The sequence below is a fragment of the Eublepharis macularius genome, chromosome 11 (assembly GCF_028583425.1).
Source record: "Eublepharis macularius isolate TG4126 chromosome 11, MPM_Emac_v1.0, whole genome shotgun sequence".
In the NCBI taxonomy this organism is placed as follows: domain Eukaryota; kingdom Metazoa; phylum Chordata; class Lepidosauria; order Squamata; family Eublepharidae; genus Eublepharis; species Eublepharis macularius.
The window spans coordinates 21,995,026-22,018,365 of record NC_072800.1 but is presented as its reverse complement, the minus strand read 5'-3'; the positions used below and the strand labels follow the sequence as shown (position 1 = coordinate 22,018,365).

The window sequence follows — 23,340 nt, the reverse complement described above, 5'->3', positions numbered from 1 at the left end:
TAACCTCTTGCCTATGGAGTTCCACAAGGGTCCATCTTGATGCTCATGCTTTGCGACATCTATGTAAAACTGCTGGGAGAGGTCGTCCAGATATTTGGGCTGAGTTTCCAAGAATATGCAGATGAGACTCAGCTGTATTGCACACTTCCAGCAGATCCCAGGGGGGCCGTGAAAACTGTATCCAGGTGTCTAGAGGCAGTTTGGGGATGGAAGAGGAGCAACAAGATGAAACTTAATCCTAACAAAATGGAGGTGGGAGAAGGTTTGACCCAGGAATGGGGATACCTCCTATTATGAATGGGGTTGCACTCCCGTAAAGAACCAGGTTTGTAGCTTAAGAGCATTGCTGGACCCAGGCCTCTGGTTGGATAATAGTGCCCAGGGGCGTCTTTCACGAGCTCCAGCTGGTGAGCCAGCTGTGGCCCTTCCTGGATGGGAAAGATCTTGCCACTGGTAACATCCAGATTAGAGTACTGCAATGCCCTTTATGTGGGGTTGCCCTTGAAGACTGTCAGGAAGCTACAATTGGTACAGAATGCTGCAGCAAGGGGTTTGACTAGAGTGGGTTGGAGAGACCATATCACTCCAGTCGTGTTTCATCTACATTGGCTCACAGTTTGCTTCTGGGCCCAATTCAAGGTGCTGGTATTGCCCTTAAAACCTTATACAGCTTGGGACGAGCATACCTTAAGGACCACCTTTTCCCATATGAACCTACCTGTCAACTCCGGTCATCTTCGGAGGCTGTGCTTTGGGTGCCCCTGCAATCTGCTGAATGCTGTAGCATAATGGTTAAGTAGCTGGGCTCTAGGTCAGCACTCTGCTAGTTCGACTCCCACTGCAGGTGTCCTTGGGTAAACCAATCCTCTCAGCCCCAGCTTTCCAGCTGTATTGTGGGGATAATAGTAACAGTATTCACCGCTCTGAGTGGGGCACTATTCTGTCCGGAAGGACTGTATGTAAGCACACTGTTATTATTATTATGGGTGGTAATCCAGGAAACGGCCTTCTCGGTATTGGCACCAAAACTATGGAACTCCCACCCCAGGGAGATTTGCTTTTCTCCCTCTGTCATTATCTTCTACCAGAGAGTGAAGATGTTTTTGTTTCGTTCAGCATACTCTCTCTATGTCTACACGTTTTTTATTGCATTGATATATGCATGTTATATAGTGGCTGCTTCCACACACGTTGGATAATGCACTTCCAATGCTCTTTAGTAATCATTTGGAACTGGGTTTTCGTGCGTGAAACACGAAATCCACTTCTAAAGGATCAACTAAAGAGCATTGAAAGTGCATTATCCAACGTGTGTGGAAGCAGCCATGCATGTTTTAATTATCTGTTGTTTGCCACCTTGGGGACCCTATTTTGCATGGCAAAGCAGCATATATATATGTTTTAAATAAATAAAATGAATCAATGCTGCTATGCCGTAAATTCCCTTATATGACTGTTAAATATATGTGACTTGGCACGCAGAACTGAAAAAACCCTTCACCTTAAAATTCCATGTCCCTACAAAACTGTTAAAAGGTATGGGACCCCAGACCTGCTTGGCATCTTGCCATTCAATCTCTTAAAAAAAAAAAGTGATGCTACAGCTGTGAACCACCTTAGGTCTAATTTGTTAACCCAGCTGTTGCACCCAATTACATGATTTACCAGGTTCAATGGCCATGTTCATTTAAGCGACAAATTGCTCTCAGAAGCAACTCTTAAGAAAAAGGGCACTTAGGCCTCCACATTAAGAGCCCCGTGGCGTAGAGTGGTGAGCTGCAGTACTGCAGCCCAAACTCTGCTCACGACCTGAGTTCGATCCTGGCGGAAGCTGGGTTCAGGTAGCCGGCTCAAGGTTGACTCAGCCTTCCATCCTTCCGAGGTTGGTAAAATGAGTACCCAGTTTCCTGGGGGTAGAGTGTAGATGACTGGGGAAGGCAATGGCAAATCGCCCCGTAAAAGAGTCTGCCAAGAAAACATCGTGATGCGACGTCTCCCCATGGGTCAGAAAGGACTCGGTGCTTCCACAGGGGACTACCTTTACCTAGGCCTCCACATACGAAGAAATCGCCTGCCACAATTCCAGGTCCCCAATAACAAGAATTAAATGTTAATGTTGCTTCCCACCCAACCAGGGTTACCTGATAGCGCCAGCTCAATTATTTAAAAGCTAAGTCAGCAACATACCTTCTTGCCTTTCCAAGTACAGGAGGTAAGGAATGAACTTGAAGAATACCAGAAGACCCTCCAGGGTCTACAAGCCGCCCTCTCCTGCGTTAAACAGATTGTCTTCAAAAGACCCTTGGTCTGTTAGCAGATGTTCAATGCATTTTGATCCCCAGGCAGGGCATTAGCATTCCTCCTAGTGTGTTTGTCCTTTCGTGTCTATGCATTAAAGCCCTATTTAAAATCTGCTCGTGTCCCTAATCTGCCCACAGACTTTTTAATAAATATTCAAGACTAGTCTGCAGACCCTGGTGGGGGTGAGGGGAGCAAGATACTACCAGAGGAGAAGGGGGTGTCATATATAAGCCCAACAGCTTTTCTCTCACATATATACAAGCCATAGAAAAACAAACTCCCTACAAAAGTGTGGCATTTCCACAACAAAGACTGAACTGTGGCCAAGGCGTTCTCTCCAGAGAATATGACACCATCAGAGCTTTTGAGCTCCCAAGAAACCCAGCTGCACCCATTCAAGCAACCGGTGCCATAGTGCTCAATGACCTCTGACCCCTCAATTTGGTCCTGTGAAGCTGCAGGACAAAAGCCCAGAGACGTGCGGACTGTTTTCATTGACAAATTCGTATCTAGACTCCATTCTGGAGTGTCGGCCAAGATTTTGCTTGCTTCCTCCGGAGTTCCAGCCCATTTTATGTAACAGCAAATCCAACAAACTGCCTAGCAAATACTAAAAGAAACAAAAGCTAATGAATGAGCATTAATGTTATCATGGAGATTCTCATTGAGTTCCCAGAGTTTCTAATAATGACCTTAAAACACACACACACACCCCTTCTGGCATATATTTAAGGGTACCGTGTATATCTTTCAACATGGCGAAAGGACTTCTTAAGGTAGGCTAGGCTGAGAGTGACTGGTCCAAAGTAGACATGGGCACGAACCCAAAAAATTTAACGAACCAGCGGTTCGTGGTTCGGTGCTGACAACGAACCTGAACCAGCAAAACAAAATGAACATTTCCCATTGACGAACCGGTTCGTGGTTCATGGGTGTCAGAACGGCCCCCGTTGGACTTAGAGAGCCCATATTCACAGGGAGTGTTTAGCAGGCTCTCCTCCAGCCAGCACCCGAGTTTGGTCAAGATTGCAATAGGGATCTTGGAGTTATACCCTCTCCAATCCGAGGCCCCCAGGAAACTCCCATTCGATACAATTAGAGCCACCAGTTGACGTTGGCCCAGTGTACAAGGGGTTGGCTGTCAGAACTGCCTATCAGGGTTTGCAGGCATGAGATTGGAGTGTCCATGACTACAGAACACTCCCCTTCCCCCTCCCTCCCCCTGGGTGTCTTCTCCCATGTAACCAATTGTAACCAATTTGCAGCTCCATGGTTGGAAGGAAGACCTGCCAATCAAGGTAAGCTGAGCTTCGATTCAGGTTTCCAGGGCAACAGAAGGAGTGCAGACAGACTTCAGGCATTCCCCCAGCTCTGTTTCCATGGGAATTGATTAATGGTGCCTGCCTGTCTGGCTTCACGAACCATGGGCAAACACAACAAACCGGGCTTCCAACGAATGCTGGTTTGTTGGCCATGGACCCTCACGAACCGCCGGTTCACAAACGGAAGATTGGGCAGTTCATGGGTATTTTTGGTTCGTAATGCGGTTTGTGCCCATGTCTTGTCCAAAGTCATCCAACCAGATTCCTTAGCAGAATGGGGATTCAAAGCAGGGTCTCCGAGATCCTAGTCTGACCTTTTAACCACTACACCAAACTATGATTACTGAAGCTTTATCGGCTACTCACTCTGGCATTTCAATGCTAGCAGTCTATGTTATCATGAAGTTTCTTTGAAGATGCTTGGACAGTTACTGTAGAAAAACATTTTTTAGTATGATCCTGTGAACAGACTGGATTTGGGAATCATTTTTCCATCTGCCCTCCCCACAAATTTAATTGTTAAAACTTTTTTAGCAAGATACCTGGATTGTAGCCTACCCCCTTCTCCCAAATCTGTACGATAGGGATAAGAGCCGAATGTTGCATGAACTTCAGTTAACCAAGGTCTTTCAAAAACTTCCCAGGTCTTATTGATGCAAAGGGCCATCAAAGAAATATTAATGCTGGAGCTTGCTCCATCTTTGCAGTCATTTTGATCACCCAGCAGTGCACATTTTTCCGCTTGTAGCATAAGACATTCTCGGTTTTCTTTCTCCCTTCAGCCCCCTCCCCCCATTCTGTAAATGCCCGGTAGAAAGTTGCCTCATGTTTACGATTACTCTGTGTGACCCTTTTTTAAAATCAGAGAAGACTACTGTTCCAAACACAACCATAAAACGACCACTTTGAGAATCCAAAGGGCTGTAACTCATTTACTAGGTGAACCGCCTTCTCTCTCTCTCTCTCTCTCTCTCTCTCTCTCTCTCTCTCTTTTTAAAAAAAGCTGCAAATCAAGACACAGTCCTTTTCAGTGCTCGGCCCACTTTATGAACCGTAAGCCCTGCAGGGTGCTGCTGAGAACCTTTGCCGAGACATAAAGCTCCCCTTGTCAACGGCAACCACCTTTCCCTACTGGTTAATCACAAACCAAATTGGAATAATTGTAGAATTATACGCACACAGAGATTCACTTACCTCTCCATCTCTCTCCCTATACCACATCTTTGGGATGGAAAATGAAACCATTTAGGCCCATTTCCAAAGCGAGTACCCACTTAGTTAGGAAACGTGGACTTCTTAGAGGGCTGCAGTCCAGCAAAAACATGTGCTTAAGTCCTATATCTGTGTAATAGGGTTACAAGCTTTCATCAGCAGATTGATTGATCAGCTAAAGTATCAGTGGGGAATTGTTTTTATTGTGAGGGATACAGGTGAAGGGCAGATTGTGTTACTTTGGGTTATTTTGGTCCCCCTGTGTTACTTTAATAGAGAATGAAGGGGGGGGGGACAGAAAATACCAAAAGATGTTTTCCTTCTAACAATGAGTCAGTTTCTGTATCATATACCTTTTAGTTTTATTTTTATTTATTTCATTTATATCCTGCCTTTCTTTCTTCCCAAAGGGAACCCAAAGTGACTTACCTCATTCTCCTCTCCTGTATTTGATCCTAGGCTGACTGTGGCTGATTCCACACACGTTGGATAATGCACTTTCAATGCACAATCGTTTGAGGTGGATTTTTTGTTCCGCATACAAAAAAATCCATTCCAAATGATCTATAAAGAGGATTGGAAGTGCACTATCCAATGTGTGCGGAATCACTCAGCATGTGACTGGCCCAAAGATGCCCAGCAAACTTCCATGGCAGACTGGGGATTTGATCCTGCGACTCCCGGATCTTAGTTCGACAATCTAACCACTATACAACACTGGCTGTCTTGAACAGATGGGAGAATCCCTAGGATTCTTCTTCTGTAAAGCTGACTTTTTATAACCTAGGTTATGGAGGATTGTCTAGCTGACATCTTTGTAGTCTATTGTGTTTTTTAAAGTTTCTGTATTTTAATTTCTGGTTCGTGAATGTATCACTTCCAGGGCAGAAGAAGGTTTGCAGAAAGTCCACACCCCGCCCACATTGCCTAGGAAACTGATCAGCACCAGGCTGTCTGCAGTGACAAACCGAAAAATGAACCAAACGAATCAACCTAAAAATTGTCGCGGATTGTCAGAAATGCCCTCCAACAAACTGCTGGTTAGCAAACCAAACGAACTTTGGTTCGTATTTCGGTTCGTGCCTACCTCTAGCCTGCATTCATCACTTTAGGGCACACAGGTAGGCACTCTGTCATGTATGTCAGCGGATCTGTGCGAGCTGAGATTCTCCTTGGAGCAGGCACCTCAAAGGTATTATTATACTCCTTTTTTGCAACTGCTGGCGGACTTTTAGTGATAGATTTAAGGGCGCATAATAGAAGCCACTGTCTGTCATCGGTATGAAGACACCTTCAAGAGAATATTGTCTGAGAGCAACTGCTGCAGGATGCGTTTGGTGCCTCCAAACTCATGTCATCCTTCTGCCTCCTCCTATTTAGGATGCGTTAGCCTTCCTTTCATCACCCAAACTTGGACCTCGAACCAGTTCGCAAGAATCTATGTATGAATCAATAACACAAAGTTCAATACAAGATGTTCCTTGAAGAACAGTTTCTCAGCTGAGTAGGACTGAGTGAAATGATGGAGAATTGCCTGTTTGCAACGTACCATCCACCTGGAGCTTCAGTAATACATGGAAGCTGGAGAGAAGAGTCTCCAGGCCCCATCATAGCATTATACCCCGCTGAGAATCTCTCCCCTTCCCAACCCCTGCCCTCCCCAGACTCCACCCACACCAATCTCCAGGAATTTCCCAAGCCGGAGCTTGCAACCTTAGCTCGCTCACACTTGATTTCAATATAATTGATTTCCGAGGTTTGCGGGAGAAACAGGACTCTCATCGGCCCGTGTGAGAACATGCATTGACTGCACTTTACGGTTTGAACACGCACGAAAGCATCAGCCAAGCAGGCGGAAGCTGCTCATAAACAACCAAATTGCTTAATGAAGAGTCCGCTTCGTGCTCATGATCAATGAGTAGAGCATGAGCTGAACGAGTGCTTTTTGAGCAGCCCTACTGAACAGCGACCTTGTGATGCATATGAAAGCCGACACATTTGCCACATAAAAACAGATGGAGGTAAAGCCATCTGATGGTGCCTCTCTTCACATTCTGCCCCCTGTTGTCTGTTGCCCGGCAGCCTCCTTCCCTCTTTCTTTTCCACCACTCCATCCTCATGGGGGAGGGGCGGGGAGAAGTCCGATTGCACCAACAACCCCACCTATTCCAACCACACTAAATTAAATAAATGTTATTTGAGCACAGAATAATTCTTCATCCCCACATTGATATGTTATAAGCACCCATGGTGGGGCCTAGGACAGAAGGTATCTTGAGTTTACCAACTTTCCAGGCCTTGATGGTGACTGCCTGTTAAAATATAGTGTGCTAGTCAGGCTACTATACGGGGCCTCAATCTTGCAGAGCCTTTGGGAATGTTGAGACAGCAGCCTGCCCCATCATAAAACAGCTGCTAGGGGAGGCAGAACAAGTCACAGAATGGCTGCCATGGGGGGGGGGGGTCAGTCACAACATGCTGGGATCCAGAGGAGTTAGCCGTGTTAGTCTGTATTTGCAAAATAGTAAAGGGTCCAACAGCACCTTTAAGACTAACCAACTTTATTGTAGCATAAGCTTTCGAGAACCACAGCTCTCTTTGTCAGATGCATCATCTGACAAAGAGAGCTGTGGTTCTCGAAAGCTTATGCTACAATAAAGTTGGTTAGTCTTTAAGGTGCTGTTGGACTCTTTACAATTTAACATGCTGGGAGATTCTAAGCCAAGCCTTCTCCAAAAATGGAGACAGCTGTTTCTGATTGGGTTGTACCCACAAGCACAAACAGTAGTGAGTTTCTGAAAAAAACTTACTGTAATGAATTGAAACAAAGCCATTAGTGACCACTGGCTTTGGGGAAGAGGTAAAGAATAGCTAGTACCAGATAACCCATTTGTGGGCACCAGGGTTCCTACAGATGCCACTCAGGGGATCACTGGGCTAGTAAAATAACAAGCTTACTAGCAATCCTATCCATCCATTAGTGTTTACTGACGTTCTACTTTAGTAAACTTCTTTGTTGCTGCAGTTTGCACACATAACACCCTCCATGACACACGATGGTGCTGTAGAAATGCATTTGTCTTCCTGGGTTAATAACAATGATAATGATGATGACGACTCTTCTTTTTTAAGGCAAACAGTAAGCGTTTGATTCCCAGTCTTCTTAACCAAAAAAGTGGTTCACAGAGAAAGAAGAAATAAAATCACTTGGCTGATCATAGTTGCTCACTGAGAGATGCCATGCAGTCTCAAAGCACACATATTGAGTTAAAACAAATTTCCACATAAGTGCTTTGCCCTGGTCATAAATTTCAGTGGATCGGAAGGGATTAAATTGCTTGTCAACCACTCCATCATTTAATATGTCTCTTAATATCCTATACTGACGAAGGAATACTTTTTTAAAGCCCGTGACTTATATATTTATCATTTTGCTGCTACATATATATATTACTTATGACTTTCTCTGGGATCAAAAGAATTCTGTCGACGTTTATTTTTTGCAGTTTCTAAAACAGAAGTGCTACAGACTGGGGTTAGGGATGGAATTAAAGCTGATTTGGGGAAAGAAAACACGTTCTGGACAGGGTAATGCAGTCCATGAAAATCAGATACGCAGTCCAGGAATACTCCTAGACCCATCACAGCTACTCAAGAAGCAGCTGCAAAAGCGTTCAGGAATGCTTTTTTTTTAAAAAACCAATTTAGGGTAGTTTGCCAACGGCAGACATTCCTAGAGACAGGCTTCTTCCTTACGGCAGCTCTGTTTTCAGGAGCATCCACATATTGTCGTCTTCTATTTGTCTTGCTTCTGTGCTGAGAACTTTGCCAAATTTGGTACAAACTTTTGTGAAAGATAGCAGTCAAAGCATCTTTGGACATGGTGCATAGGAAGGTGTGCATATTTGCAGGTCTTGCCCACATACATGCCCTGCTGCTGACCCAGTCCAAGCTTTAAAAAAAATCTGACATTCCTAGATTGGTATGACATGATAACAATCTGTCTACCGGCTCCTCCGAATCCCCAGCTTTTTTTTTTTTAAAGTCTCTAGTCTTTTCCATTGAGAAATTACACCGAGATGCCTATTATCCAAGGTAACGCAACCACAAACTCTGGAATGTGCACAACAAGATGTGCAGAAACATATAGAGAGATTCTGCACACGTGGGATAACGCATTTGGAAGGGACTTTTTTGTGTGCGGAACAAAAAACCCACTTCAAACGATTGATAATGTCATTGAAAGTGCATTATCCAATGTGTGCGGAATCAGCCATAATCTAAACGTCTGTCATCTTCATACCCAACTCTTTCTTACTATTGTAGGAAAAGGTTTAGAAGTATGTGGATATTGACACAACTGTCCTCCAGGCTTGGATGGCAATTGAACAAGAGCAATCCTTATTTCAGGTCACAGCTCCATTGTATATAATAGAAATGCTTATGCCAGTCCATCAGCTCTCAACTCTCCTTTATATCTTGCAAGCCTGATTTCAACAGTTCCACCCTATCTTCTGCATTGTAAACAGTCTAAGACCAGGCCTATAATTCAACTGGGGTGGGGGGAGAGGGGCAGGAAGAAGACTGGGCTTTTAAACTGAACAGACTTCAGTCAGCACAGAATTAAGTTTGCTATGCAAAAGTGTATTATTTATACTACTAGCTTACAACATGGTTTCAGTTTCTAGTCCTTCACTTTTAGGAAGGAATATTTTAATTCTAAGAGGGGAATCAATTCAACACAACTCCATTTGAATCAATTTGGCCTTAGATAGGTCTGGCGCAGCACAGACTTTCTGGCAGATTTTTGCTTTGCTTTCTTGCCCTGGTCCCATTAGACATGAAGGGCAATATATTTTCCATAACCACAGAGGAAATGTAAATGTTATATTTAGTTGCCTGAAAAAAGCCTGAAAAAAAAGGGTGACGTGTATAGAAAGAGCGGAAAATTCAGCCCTGTTATGTTGCAACTCATGCCCCCGCAACAAAATCCAAAATGACCCCCATATTTTTCAAAACCGTAAATATATGAACTGCAAGTGAAGATACAAGTCTTTAATTTCTGGTAAAACAGCATCAGCTACAGAGAGGAATCTCTTCCTACTGCTGACCACAGTGCTATTATGTCCAAGAATGAATCAAAGACTGAAGAGAGGATATACCTACACTCTGCACTTACATAATGTGACTCTTCTACCTTTTTAATTGTCTTGGCTTCCTGAGGATTTCACACTTGACATACATTCTAAGTGTCAGCATTCTCTGCTCTTAAAAAATGCCTCCGAATTCAACAACTGCACTTTAGAAAGTCTGTCTTTACCCAGTTTGGAGAGGATGTTCAAAATTCCCTGTTAGAGTAAACTACTCAGCTTGTAATAGAACTACAATTCCTAGGGTTCACCAGAGTGAGAGAGTTAAGCCACCGGTCCCAGGTAATGGTTAGAAGACGTTTCCACATGCCGTTAATGAGACAGCCCACTCACAGAACACTGGCAACATCTCAGGGCCAAGCTACACATGACGAATGACACTTGAACGGCAAGTGGATTGAGTGGAGGGCAAGTGAACAGGGAGAAATACACTTGCTGTTCAAGTGTCATTTGTCATGTGTAGCTTGGCCCTGAGTTTGCAAATCGTTTGTGGGCTGTTTCGCTTCCATTTTTTCGGCGCCTTTTTCGACTGCAGAAAGTGCGTTCCCAGAAAAGGTACCAAAAAAATGGACGCCAAATTGGCCTTTGCACCTTAACCTTTGTGATTTATCTTGAAATATATCTTCAATAGTATTGTTACCTTTCATTGTTAGTGCCCTCTTATTCAGTACGTGTTGGCATTCCGCTTGAGGGTTGCTCCTTTATTGCTTAGTGTTTGGTGAGTGGGCCGTCCCTTTAAGAGCACGTGGAAACGGCCCTACAAACTTGCTGAAACTAAAAGCAAGTCTGTGCCTTCCCAGTGCCTCAGTGGGCAACCTCCTTGTAACCATATATAGAATGTACTTTCCATGATGAAAAGAAAGCAAGACATAAACAATAATGGGAAACCAGCTTATGTCTGTCATTCCCTTATGGCCTAGTTGATAGGCAAGCAACAATCCCCGATTGGGGTCTCCTGGCTCAGGGCCTCTTCACGTCACCAGATTCGTACAAAGAAAAGCTACGAAGGAATAAAATACAAAACCCAGAGACAGATTTTGTATGTCATGTACATGCACAGAAGATTCACTCATTCTCCTTTTCACAGCAAACTGCACGAATCGGGACGTATCAGGAGCACTGAGGGTATCATTCACTTCCATTGGTGCACTTCCACTACACACGGTTATAATATCTGAGACAGTTTACGCAAACTGGAAATCCATGACTGCCCACGCTTTCTTAGCAAACCTGCATCACATGCTGCAATTATTTATTTAAAAATTCCATAAAGCTGACTTATACTGAAATATATCTAACACATTACGTCTTTGATCAAGGAGTGATATCTTGGCATTCTGAACCAGTGAAGCTGCACGGAGGTTTTCCTGTATTTCTCTCCACTCCTATATCCCCAAAAATCATTCCTAGGATCATGGGATCCGTGCGGAGGAACAAGGGGATGAAACAGAACCCACTTGCTTAAAATGGAGGAGGCGCACCCCTTATCCTTCCTCATTCCAGTCCCCCAAACTGCATGCAGGGCCCACATCTCTGAGAACGATTGTTCTGGGAGTTGGAAGGAGATTGCAAGAACAGAGAGAAACACAGGAAAACGCCATGTTCGGCACATGGAGCAGTTAGGTGACCAATGCCTGATACGCCTTGGTAAATACCGGACATGAATCAACCACTTTAAAACTAATGACCTAAACTGTTTCATGCCACACAGCTCAGCCCTGGAACTCATTTTCAACCTCAAAGGCGGAAAAGGACAGACGGCTTCAATTGCCTTCTGCAAAGCTTTTCACTTCGCAAAGATGTAAATTCACCACGTCGTGAGCACTGCAGGTGCTCTCTGTGTTCAGCATCCTCAGATAACACAACTGAAAGGTCAGGACAAAGCCGATAATGTTTCTCTTTGCCTTCAGAACAGAACACCACCATCTGTGTCTCTGGTCCACATTTGCTACAGAACTTTGGCATCATGCCTTTTTTTTTTTTTCTGGAAATGATTCCTGGAATGAGAAAAGGATGAGAAATTTCTTCAGGAGCAGCAATATCGCGAGGAAGGCAACAGTCATCTAGTCATTAAAGTCAATTTTCATGTTACTGTATTCACGGGCTAATTGCAGTGACCATCTGACAACATGTTTGTGAAACTGTGAGCAGTAGTCATTCTACACATGACACAGGTGGAAGATTGAAGCGGTAGAATCCTAGACTGTCTCCGATTGCAGGGGAGGGATTAATTTTAAATGCTATCTCCTGCTCCGTAATAAGCTCAGTAAACTATTGCATCAGGGCCAGAGTTCTGTTAAATGTCTCCTGTGATATGCTCTTTTATATTGTGGAGGAACCTAGAAATAATGCAGTCCTTTGCTTGCAAGGCCCAAGTCGTCTCAGATTTGTAGCCATATAAGTAATGCGATTTCAATAAAGGCTCCATGGGGCAGTTCAAATCCAAAGAAACAGTGCAGGGTGAGGAGAGACTGAGGCAGATTTTCCTTGTATGAACAGAAAAGGCCTACGGTGCCCCTGGAGGCAAAAATCTCCCATGTGCATCCAATATAATGTCCTCATGTTGACCCCCAACCCTTATGAGGGCCAAAAGACATGGTATAAAATACTGTAAAAAGAAAATAAAAAATGAACACAAAAAAATCGTTACACTTAGATTGGCCCTCAGTCTCCAACTTTGTTCTGTGTGGCTGGTAGAATCCCTCCGTCTCGATTTGGAACTCCCTGTGTTTCTTCTGCTGTTTCTTAAGTTCTTGAATAGCTTGATTAGCTCCTTGATTTATTTTTTGGAATCCAAAAGGTGGATTTGATCTGAGCTCCTGATACTCAAAAAGTCCTTTCATGGTCGATTTCTTATTTTCCAGGCCTAGTTCTTGAATCTTCTGATCCACTTGACACATCTGGGTTGAAGTGTTTCCGTACTCTTGGTTTAATTCTGTAAACAGAATTTCGATTTTGCTTGTCAGAGAAAAAAATTCTTTTGAGATATTATGTCTTTAATATCTTTTAAGGCTGATTCAGCTTTAGTCTTTTTCGGGGGGCGGGGGGCGCGTTGTTTCATAACTGGAACTATTTTTCTTCAATATAAATCTTTCTTCACCTAAAAAGTCAGTTCATTCTTCAGGCCAATAGGGGGTGATTGTGTAGCAAAAATGTCTTTCTCAATCAGCCTGTAATATCCTAGTTTTGACTACGCAGTTAGAAAACGATCATTCTTCAGCCATATTCCCCCCCCCCCCGACACACACACTCTCTCTTAAAGCTCCATCACGATTTGGCAAGTTGGCAAAGAACATTGTCTCTTACTACCCAAGGTCAATATCCCAATATGAGAGCCAAGACGTATATAGCTGATTATTCTATCACTTGCTTTTTTCTTTCCCACTCCTGGCCCCCTTCCTGAGTTTAAAAAAGAAAGTCCAAAAGCCAAACTGAGGCACTGCATTGGGCTGGGTTCTCTGCCCCCAGGTGGTGGCTGGAGATCTCCCAGAATTACAGCTAATCTCCAGGCCACAGAGATCAGTTCCCATGGGGAAAATGCCTACTTTGGAAAGTAGACTGTGTCCCCCACCCCTCCCCATAGTGTGCCTGACAGTGCCACAACAAAGAAAATTAACAGGTTCTCCCATCACTGCATGTTGGTTCGTGGACTCTCTAGAGTATTGCTGTCAAACACAGAAGAGATTCATGTAGGGAAAAACCAGTGATCTTTCTCAAACCTTGCTTATTTGATATTTGAGAAAAGAAAACATTTTTGTTGTAGTAGTAGATCTCCTCCACTGAGTCTTGTTGAGCTGTGTACAGGAACAACAAGGGCACTCCGTGATCATTTTCTAATAGTTTTCCTGTTCCATCAATCAAGGATGGGCCACAAGCTGAAAGCAGGTACAAAAGCTTATGAATCTAGGAGTCTCTCTACATGAGATATCTTATACGAGGATGCTCAAGTGTAAGGAGACGTAATGTTAGCCGGGAAGCGTAGTTTAATACTCTGGCTACACAGAGCTGGCAGAGATCACTTCTCAGAAGGTTTGTTAATTTCATCTTCGCCTCCCTGAAGGGGAGGTGAAATTGACAGAGACTTCTAGGAGGCAAAGATGAAATTTAAAACCCTCTGAGGATCCATCTCTGCTGGCTCTGTGTAGAGAGGTGAAACTGACAGAGCATTAAGCTTGCTGGCTAACATTGTGTCTCCCTACACTTGAGCATCGTCATGTCAGAAGTCTCGTGTAGAAAGACTCTAGGACATGAGAAAGAGGATTACTTTATAGTGGCCTGGGCACATGTCTAGTCATCAGTATTTTGCCACTCTGGGCAACTAATTCAACACTGGAACTTAGACATCATCTTGAAACTGAGGTGACCAAGAATAAGGTACTTCTGGTATACTTTTAATTACTGCTTAGATGCCGCACAAGAATGTTATTCAATGATTATACATTAGAACACATTACAAAGCTAAGCCGTCTCCAGATGCCTGAATTAAAAGCTGAAAGTCCAACCAGAGCACAGGACAAACAGTACCTTTGGGAAAAACATTAAATTCTCTGGTAATTATGAGGAGCCACTGTTAACACACATGCAGAAGATGGTCGAATTAAGGTATTACAAGAATCTACAAGTCCATCATTTCCTAACTGTACTCAGCCTTATGTGCCAAATGCTAACTTTAAAATGTTGTCGTCATGAATTGGGTTAAAGGCAAATAATATCTCCCCTACCTGAAACTATCCTCTCCCCAATAACTCTCTCTCAGAACCTACCAATCCATAACATGTACATGAGGTGGAAGCAAAGTTGCCTCCTTTAAGGCATGCTGAAAAGGCTTCCAGTCCTCCTGGATCAGAAAGTTGGTGCTAGAAGGGCCGGTTAATGCTAACATTGCATTTGCTGGGTATTCATTATGAAGCTGCAAGTATCATCCAGGGTAAGGTGAAGGCTTGAACCTACAGGGCTGCTTATGAGGAGGTGCGCTGTGCCCAGCAATAAGGGATAAGCACAGAGCAGCCTGCCTGAAAAGCAGCAGCTTCAAACAGAATATAATAGAAGTTTTAGTGCCCCCAGTCAAGCCAAGAATGAACAAAGGTCTCAGTGCAGACAACAATGGAGGGGAAATGCAAAAGAATGAAACACCAGCTTGGACTTTTTTTCCCCTGGTCGCCCACATTCAAGGCTATGAATGGGGGTGGGGAGAGAATTAATGCTGAAGAATTAACAAGACTTGGACAATGGGATGAGGAGATGAAACTTGATGAAAAAAATGGAGGATCCAGGAAGCATCTTAGGAATCAACAGCATTGACAAATGTCGCTGATTTTTCCTGCTTGTCTCACTAATCCAAATATATTTGTTGAAATGGGACGCTGTATCCTTCTATGAAAAACTCCTGACCCTAAAAAAGAGGGAAGTAAAAGTTTTCAGTCTTTAAAGTCCAGGTTTCAGCTAGGGTGTTTAATAATACGGCTGTCTAATGTTAAAGATCTGTTGGAGTCAAATCTACAAAATAGTAAAGAGTCCAGTAGCATCTTTAAGACTAACCAATTTTATTGTAGCATAAGCTTTTGAGAGCCACAACTCTCTTCATCAGATCTGACGAAGAGAGCTGTGGCTCTCGAAAGCTTATGCTACAACAAAGTTGGTTCGTCTTAAAGGTGCTACTGGACTCTTTACTATTTTGCTACTACAGACGAACACAGCTAACTCCTCCGGATCTAAATCTACAAAATGGATCTCACTCTCCCTGACTGCAAGATGGTTCAGAAGGCAAACAACTTCTATTTCATGAAATTTAAAAACCCTCTCATCTATCGAATAAAAAGTTTTGTGGCATTACAATAAAGCTGAGACAAGGTAGCCTGAGATGGCAGACTTTGTGGGGGGAAGCAGTCTCCGCTGCTACCTTCATCCCAACCTTTGCCCCTTCCTTCCTCCCTTCCCCAGCTGTCTTTAAACCCAATGTGGCTAGCTGTGCATGCCTCAGTGGGAACACACAGCTTGTTCCATGGTATGGTTGCCAAACTCCAGGTGGAGCCTGGTGATCCTCCTGGAATTTCAATGGAGCTCCAAACTAAAAATATCCATTCGCCTGGAGAAAACGGCTGCTTTGGAGGGTGGAGTCTATGGCATTATACCCTGCTGAGGTCCCTCCCCTCCCCCTAAATCTCCAGGCATTTCCCAACCTCGAGTTGGCAACCCTATTTAAAGGGGAACAAGGAGAAAAGAGCGTTGCCTGCTCTGCCTTCTGGCTGGGACCAGTGGCGGGGGGGGCCATGCAGGAGAGGCAGCAAGAGTCTGCAGCAGCAGGAGGGCGTCCAGGAGCAGCCCTGGGCAGCGCATTTTGCAGACCAGCTATGCATCTTCTATGCTAAAAAAAAATTATTGTGGAAGAAGCGACTATAAAGTTTTTATGAACTGGAACACACTTCCTCAGACGCATGAAGTTTTACCCTCGCTTGGCAAACAGTATAAATATGAAGAGAGAAAAGAAAATGCCTGTAGAACTCAGGAAGCAGCGTCTATGACAACTTCTGAGCAAAGCCCAGCCCAGAGACCCCAGGGCGGCCAGCTGCCAGGTGAGGGCCTGGAAATCTCCTGTTCTCCAGGCTACAGAGGCCAGTCCCTTGGGGGAAAAATAGCTGTTTTGGAGGCTGGACTATGGAGGTCCCTCTCCTCCCCAAACCCCGCTCTCTATAGGCTTCTCCAGAAATTTCCCACCCCGGAGGTGGCAACCCTACCCTTCACCCAGGTGCCAACTCTGTCCCCACAGCCATTCCAGCAACAGGATAGCCCTATCCAGCTGTTACAATTTTGGCAATCCAGCTAGCTGTCTTGGTGGCTCTTGTGTGTTATGTGCTGTCAAGTTGCCTCCGACCTGTGGCGACCCTATGAATGAAAGACCTCCAAAACATCCTATCATTTAACAGGCTTGCTCAGATCTTGCAAACTGGGGGGCATCGCTTCTTTTAGTGAGTCAAGCCATCTCATTAGGCAGGATATATTTTGTTGAATAAATAAATGAAAGGGAAGATCATGCTATGTGTGATCCTCTCGAGAGCACAGTTGCCATTTTGCGCAAACCAGACAACGTGTTATTTTCCAACTTTGACAAAGACCCAGTTTTTATAGGCTATGCAGCCACACACAGCATCATCTCCCTTTACGTGCAGTTGGGTCCCCAAAATTGTATCAATGGAATGGGGCTTATTACAGGACCAAATAGGAAAGGGAGTTCTGGCTTGTGAGTGGAGCCTCTTAGAGCGGCACAAGTCTAAGAACTTTTGCTTCTTTTCAACTGCACAACTTTGCTTAATGCTCCAGTTGATGATTAATTGCTATGATGTGCAGATACAGTTTATTGATTTACTGAAATGTCCTTGATAGTGACTGTACTAATCTTACACTAAACTACGAGAGACAAATTAGATGAGGATGCTCACATGATGGGAGTCGCAATGTTCACTGGGAAGCTGAGTTTTAAAAGACAGATCAAGAAGGCACTGTCAATTTCCCCTCTCTACAGAGCAGCAAAGATCCTCCTCAGATGGTTTATTTCCTCTTTGCCTCCTGAAGGCTCTGTCAGTTTCACCTCTCCTTCTAGGAGGCAAAGTGGAAATAAACAAACCCTCTGAGAAGCCATCATTGCTGGCTCTGTAGAGAGGGGAAATTGACAGTGCCTTCTGATCTCTTTTAAAACTCAGCTTCCTGGCTAACATTGCGACTCCCTTCATGTGAGTATCCTCGTGTAATTCGTCTCTTGTAGTTTAGCTCTAAGTAATCCGCTTTGAGTCTCAGTGAGAAAGGCAGACTATAAACAAATAAATAAATATAGATTATTTATACCCTTGTTTTTTCCTCAACAGGGGCCTAAAGCAACTTGCAACCCATTATCTCCCTCCATTTTAACCTCACAACAATAATCCTGTGAGGTAGGTTAGACAGAGAGACAGACAGACAGAGAGAGAGAGAGAGAGAGAGAGAGAGAGAGAGAGAGAGACTGGCCCAGCTATCTTCCATGGAAGAATGTGGATTCAAACCTGGGTCTCCCAGATTCTAGTTCAACACACTAATCCCTACACAATTTCACCCAGTAAATCTGTAGTTGGTCAGAACTCTGGCAATGCCTGACAAGACTTTGCTTCCACCCCCATTGTTAAAATGTTGACACCACCATTTTGAACAAATGCAGCCCTTCATTAAGAGAGAACAACTTATGAAAGAGGCACAATTGCAAATCGACGAACTGGTTTATTTTCCTACTAATCCCCAAAAAACAGCATTTCCCACTGTTCCTCCCTTACAAACAAGTATAACAACAACCTGACCTAAAAAGTGACACTTAGAAAACCTTTTCGGCCCCTGTTGCAATTCTCAGGCCAGAAAGGGAATTCAGGCAAACAATGTAAAGGAAAAAAACTATGCGGTGTGAGCTCCAAACTATAAAAGACACACGTATAATGATAATTTAAGAGGAAAAAGAATTCCTACATCCCATTCCAATAACTGTGAGAGGTTTGCTCTTTTTCATGTCAGCTGTGCAAAAAAGGAAAAACAGGTGGCTTTTCTACATTTAGGAAACAACTGAATGGAAGCAGCAGTGGCTTAAGCGTTTCCTCAGAAACTATTTTAAATGTAAATAGACGCACAAAGAAAGAAAACAAAGGCTTAATAGGGCAGACAGGGAGGAGGAATCCCTTCGGGACACAAGGGAAATTTCATAGTCAACATATGGTGCGTAACAGGCTTTACAAGATTAAAGGGTGCGATCTAAAACAGGCTTGCAAGGAAGTAAGTCCTACTGAGTTCAGTGGATTTACATCCAAGTAAACATGTTTTAAGATTGAGCTGCAAAAATGTGCAACAACAACAACAAAAAAAGATCAGCTTCTGTTTTTCAGTGGAAACCTCCCTCTAGCGGTTATTTGTTGGAGTTTAAATACAAGCCGGGTTCAGCGTTGCTAATGCTTTAGCCTGGGTCACTACGGGAAAAATGAAAAATAAATATTGTGTTTGTTTTATGTTATCACTGAGATTCAAGGTGAATTACATGGTGTCAGTCAATACGATCAACAGACAGGGCATTAAACGAACCATACAATAGGGTGCGAAGTGCAGAAATTTGAAAATAAACATTTATATTTCTACAGTGAAATCAATAGCAATAAACGGGAGAACAAAAAAAGTCAAACGGCACTAGAGTGCTTGCCAAAGGTTTTTTCTTAAGATGCCAACTCCAGGTAGGGGCATTCCTGGAGATTTTGGTACAAAAACTGGAAAGGATGGTGGTTGAAGAGAGGGAGCTCAGCAGGAATATTATGCCAGGATCCACCCTCCGAAGCTGCTATTTTCACCAGGGCAGGACTCATTTCGAGGGAGAACGAGCAGGAATACAGTTCCGGCAGTTCCCCAAAGAGGTCACATGTCAGCTTGCCCCGCCCACCTGACTCTCGGCCATTTTGGGCCCATTTCAACCTGGATTGGGGCCCAAATTGGGCCTCTGACGGGTGGTGGATCACTCTCCCACTCAGCAGCAGCCCAATCCTGACCATTTTGGGCCCCTTTTCAGCCATTTTCAGGCCCTTTTTGCCATTTTGGGCCCAATTTTGGCCCTAAATGGCCAGGATTGGGTCCAAAACAGCCAGGATAGGTGATGTCAAGGGGTGTGGCATGTGCAAATCATTTATGCCAATAACACATTTCTGGTGATGTCAAGGGTCGTGGCATAAGCTAATGAGTTATGCTAATGAGTTCCTCCAGCTCTTTTTCTACGAAATGACCCTTGATGGATGGATGTTGGGGCAGAGAGTAAAGCACAGTGTTTTACTCCCTACCTTAGCATTTCTCTCTCTCTCATTCTCTGCAACAGCTAAATAAGTGCTGCAAAAGCAAGTCCAGCACTTCTCTGATTTCTTCCTTGCCCTTTGAAAAGAAGAACCTGACTTCCTCATGCTACACCCAGGCAGCCGCCGAGAGAGAGAGAGAGAGAGAGAGAGAGAGAGAGAGAGAGAGAGAGAGAGAGAGAGAGAGAGAGAGAGAGAGAGATATGTCGGGACAGTAAAACTCTCAGACGTAATACTCCCCCATCCCATCCCTCAGTCTTCTTGTGCGTGTTTTATCCTCCCACCTCCTCCTCCCTAGTCTTCTCTAGTGTATATTGTAATAGCACAAAGCAGTATCTTGGCTGGGCAAATAAGATTAGAGGCAAGTGCTGAAGATACTTCAGGTCTGGCACATCTCTATCAACCAAGAAGCGCAGCAACGTGTCATTAATAGCAACGAGAAAATCATTTGAAGCCCATTCCCGGAGGAAAGAGTCATGTTATAACTTTGCCAGTTTTCATTCTAATTTATTTGAAACATTTTTATTTTATTTACATCTTTTATGGTCTGCCTTTCTCACTGAGACTCAAGGCAGATTACACAGTGTAAGTCAGCTGGGGTGTTCAATGCAGAATGCAACGGGGTATGCAGATTTGAATACATGCAGAAATACGACACAGAACATAAGCAATTAAACCTGACATTAAATAATATAGAAATTACCCAGTAGGAATATACTTACTGAAACAGACAATAATAATGACACCAACAACAACAATTACACTTATATACCACTCTTCTAGACAAGATTAGTGCCCCACTCAGAGCAATGAACAAAGTCAGTGTACCCCCACAATACAGCCGGGGACCTGGGGCTGAGAAGAGTGGCTTACCCAAGGCCACCCATGGCAGTAGTGGGATTTCCTGATTCACAGACCAACCACTTAGCTACTACAATATAAAGTAGTACAGGCTACAGTCCCTATCCCTTTACCAATGCATATATTTGAATTATTTCCTTACAGCCTTCCTGCCTGTGTAAAAATGCCCTCCTGATTAACTCAGTTTTGCACAGTTTGTGGCAAGCCAGGAGAGCAGAAGCTTTCCTGACTTCCTCAAGCAGGCCATTCCATAAGGTGGGGGCCACCACAGAGAATGCATGTGGTAAGGACCAGGCCTTGTACCATCTAAGACAGAATGCGAAGTTTGAAACTTTGCTTCAGGCCTCTCCTCCTGCAGATTTCTTGCTAGGCCTATTTTACTGGAAAGTCCCTTGCTCTGATAATGAACTGCACCTGGGGACTGCTTGCTTCCTGTGAGAAAGTGGCCTTGAGCAGGCTGGAGCCTGGTGCTGAGCTCAGCTCTAGCTACACTCCCTAAACTTTCACATGCTGTAATGGCCAATTAAGTAACCGAGCCCTGGCTGGTTCTTTGAGTGGGCCGATGCTCCTCCAGATTTCCAGAAGCCTCGCTGTCTCTAGGCAAATCAGCTGTTTTCCACCCCACAGCCATTGTCAACCACCTGCAATGTGAGAGAGCCATTCCGCTCTGTGCCACTACCAGGATCTCTAAAGAAAGTTGGCATGGATGGACTTTGGTAAGATCAACCAACTTTGAAACCAATTCAGAGAATGTTACACAGCTAGCCAGCAGTATTTTAGTCAGAACGTAGCTAGATCAGCGAGATGTTATTTGTTTTCATGCCTTGTCTAAATGCTTTTAAGAGTGTATGCTTTGCATACACTCCTGTGTTTGTTCTTTAATAAACTCTAATAATATTTTACCTGCCTGTGTCCAGTATTGCTTGCTAAGGAGGTACACACACGCAAAAGAACCCAGGAAGCCGAGGAGGGGGGGTGCTTCAAACCGAATGACCAGAGCTCTTAGAAGCCCCTAGGGGTCCTAAGTGGCTTGGATAGTCGCCCTCAGGGACAGAGGAGGGGGGGGGAATGAGAGTCTCTGGGTTGTAACACACGTGTTCAGGACGTTGTTGATTTTGCTCATTTGCAAAAAGTACCTGCAAAAAGCCCTGTTGAAATGAGTGGCTGAGGAGGAGCAAAGGGAGGGAGGCAGTCCCACAGATATAAGGGACCGAGGCCATGAAGGACTTTGTATCTAATAGCCAAAACCTTGAATTGAGCCTGCTAATTGATGGGTAGCCAATGAAGGATTACAGAAAAGGACTACATAATGGGAGTAACATGCATGTTCCTGTGATATGTGCTTGAAGATGGACTGGGGGAGTGCAACATATATATATATTTCCAACGCACATTCAGAAGGCCTTCTACCCATCCCGCCACTGATAGGTATCAAAATTTTTGCTTAATTACACCTGCCCAGGATTTCAGCATAGTTCATGCTGAAGGTGGGAAAAGGCAGCAGCAGGTGAAGATTTCTCATCAGAACCTACATCCAGCTCTCAGAGGTATTTTGATTTCAATTATATATGCAGGCTACAGCCTAGCAAAGGGGTTAGAAAACAGAAAAGTCCTCAACCAGCATTTTTAAAAACTTGCAAGGATCCTTTTTGTTGTTGTTCCTAAATGACAAGCAGAGGAACTGTGATTGTGACAAGCCCAGGTTCACTTGGCATGGTAACAGGTTCTAAAGCTTACAATGTTTGAAAGAGAAGAAAACACTCTTCGTAGCGCACTTCTTCCAAATTTTATAACCATATGGGTACCGACATTCACAGAAATACCAAAATTCTATATCCATTCCAAACTCACTATCATAAAATGCCATGAAATTCACAAGTAATCTGGGTCTTGTGGTTAAACCCAGTTCATCACATCATCTTTTACTACCTCCAAATAATAACAATAACAACAACATTTGATTTATATACCACCCTTCAGGACAACTTAACATCCACTCCTAGAAGCTGCAACTGACTCAAGGTCACCCAGCTGGCTTTAAGTGGAGGAGTGGGGAATCAAACCTGGCTCTCCAGATTAGAGTCTTCCTGCTCTTAACCACTACACCAGACTCACATTTTAAATCCAAAACTCCTGTTAATACTTCAGAACACTTAGCTAAAAGTTGGGGGGGGGGAGGTCCTTAGGTAAAGATTTCTATCTCAACAAAACTTAAATCTACCCCTCAGATGCATTTTAATCTTATTTAGATAGGCACACTACAGCCTACTAAATCCTTTTTAGTATTACCACCACCCCCATTCAATTCCCAAGCTTCATAATTTAAGTTTTTAAAAATCCCAAACGCTTTTAATGCTTTACAACATTAGCTACTAACAAGACTCGGAAACAGCCACATCACACCAAAACAAAACAAACCCATTCGATTGTTAATTGCAAAAAAAAAAAGTCGTTTGGCCATTTATTATTTTGCCAGTTTAATCTGAGCCACTGAAGATGCCCTTGTAAACCTCTAGGTGCAAGAAGCCGAGTCTGCGCGCAATAAAACCGCGTCTGACACTCACCGAACGAGCAAGTCGCAAACGGAGCCGCAGCAAATGCAAAGAGAAAACAGGACGAGCAGAATCACGCCTCTTCCCTGGGCGCAGCCATGTTGCA

The 23,340-nt window shown here is 43.9% G+C and overlaps 1 protein-coding gene across 1 annotated transcript in view; it reads right to left on the bottom strand.

Annotated features, from left to right (window-relative positions):
• LOC129337264 (cytochrome c oxidase assembly factor 1 homolog) overlaps positions 1–23,340 on the bottom strand; it is a 109,187-nt gene extending 85,847 nt beyond the window's left edge. Inside the window, exon 1 of the mRNA XM_054990832.1 lies at positions 23,247–23,340. The gene's annotated coding sequence lies outside the window, so the exon portion shown is untranslated. The remainder of the gene's footprint in view (positions 1–23,246) is intronic.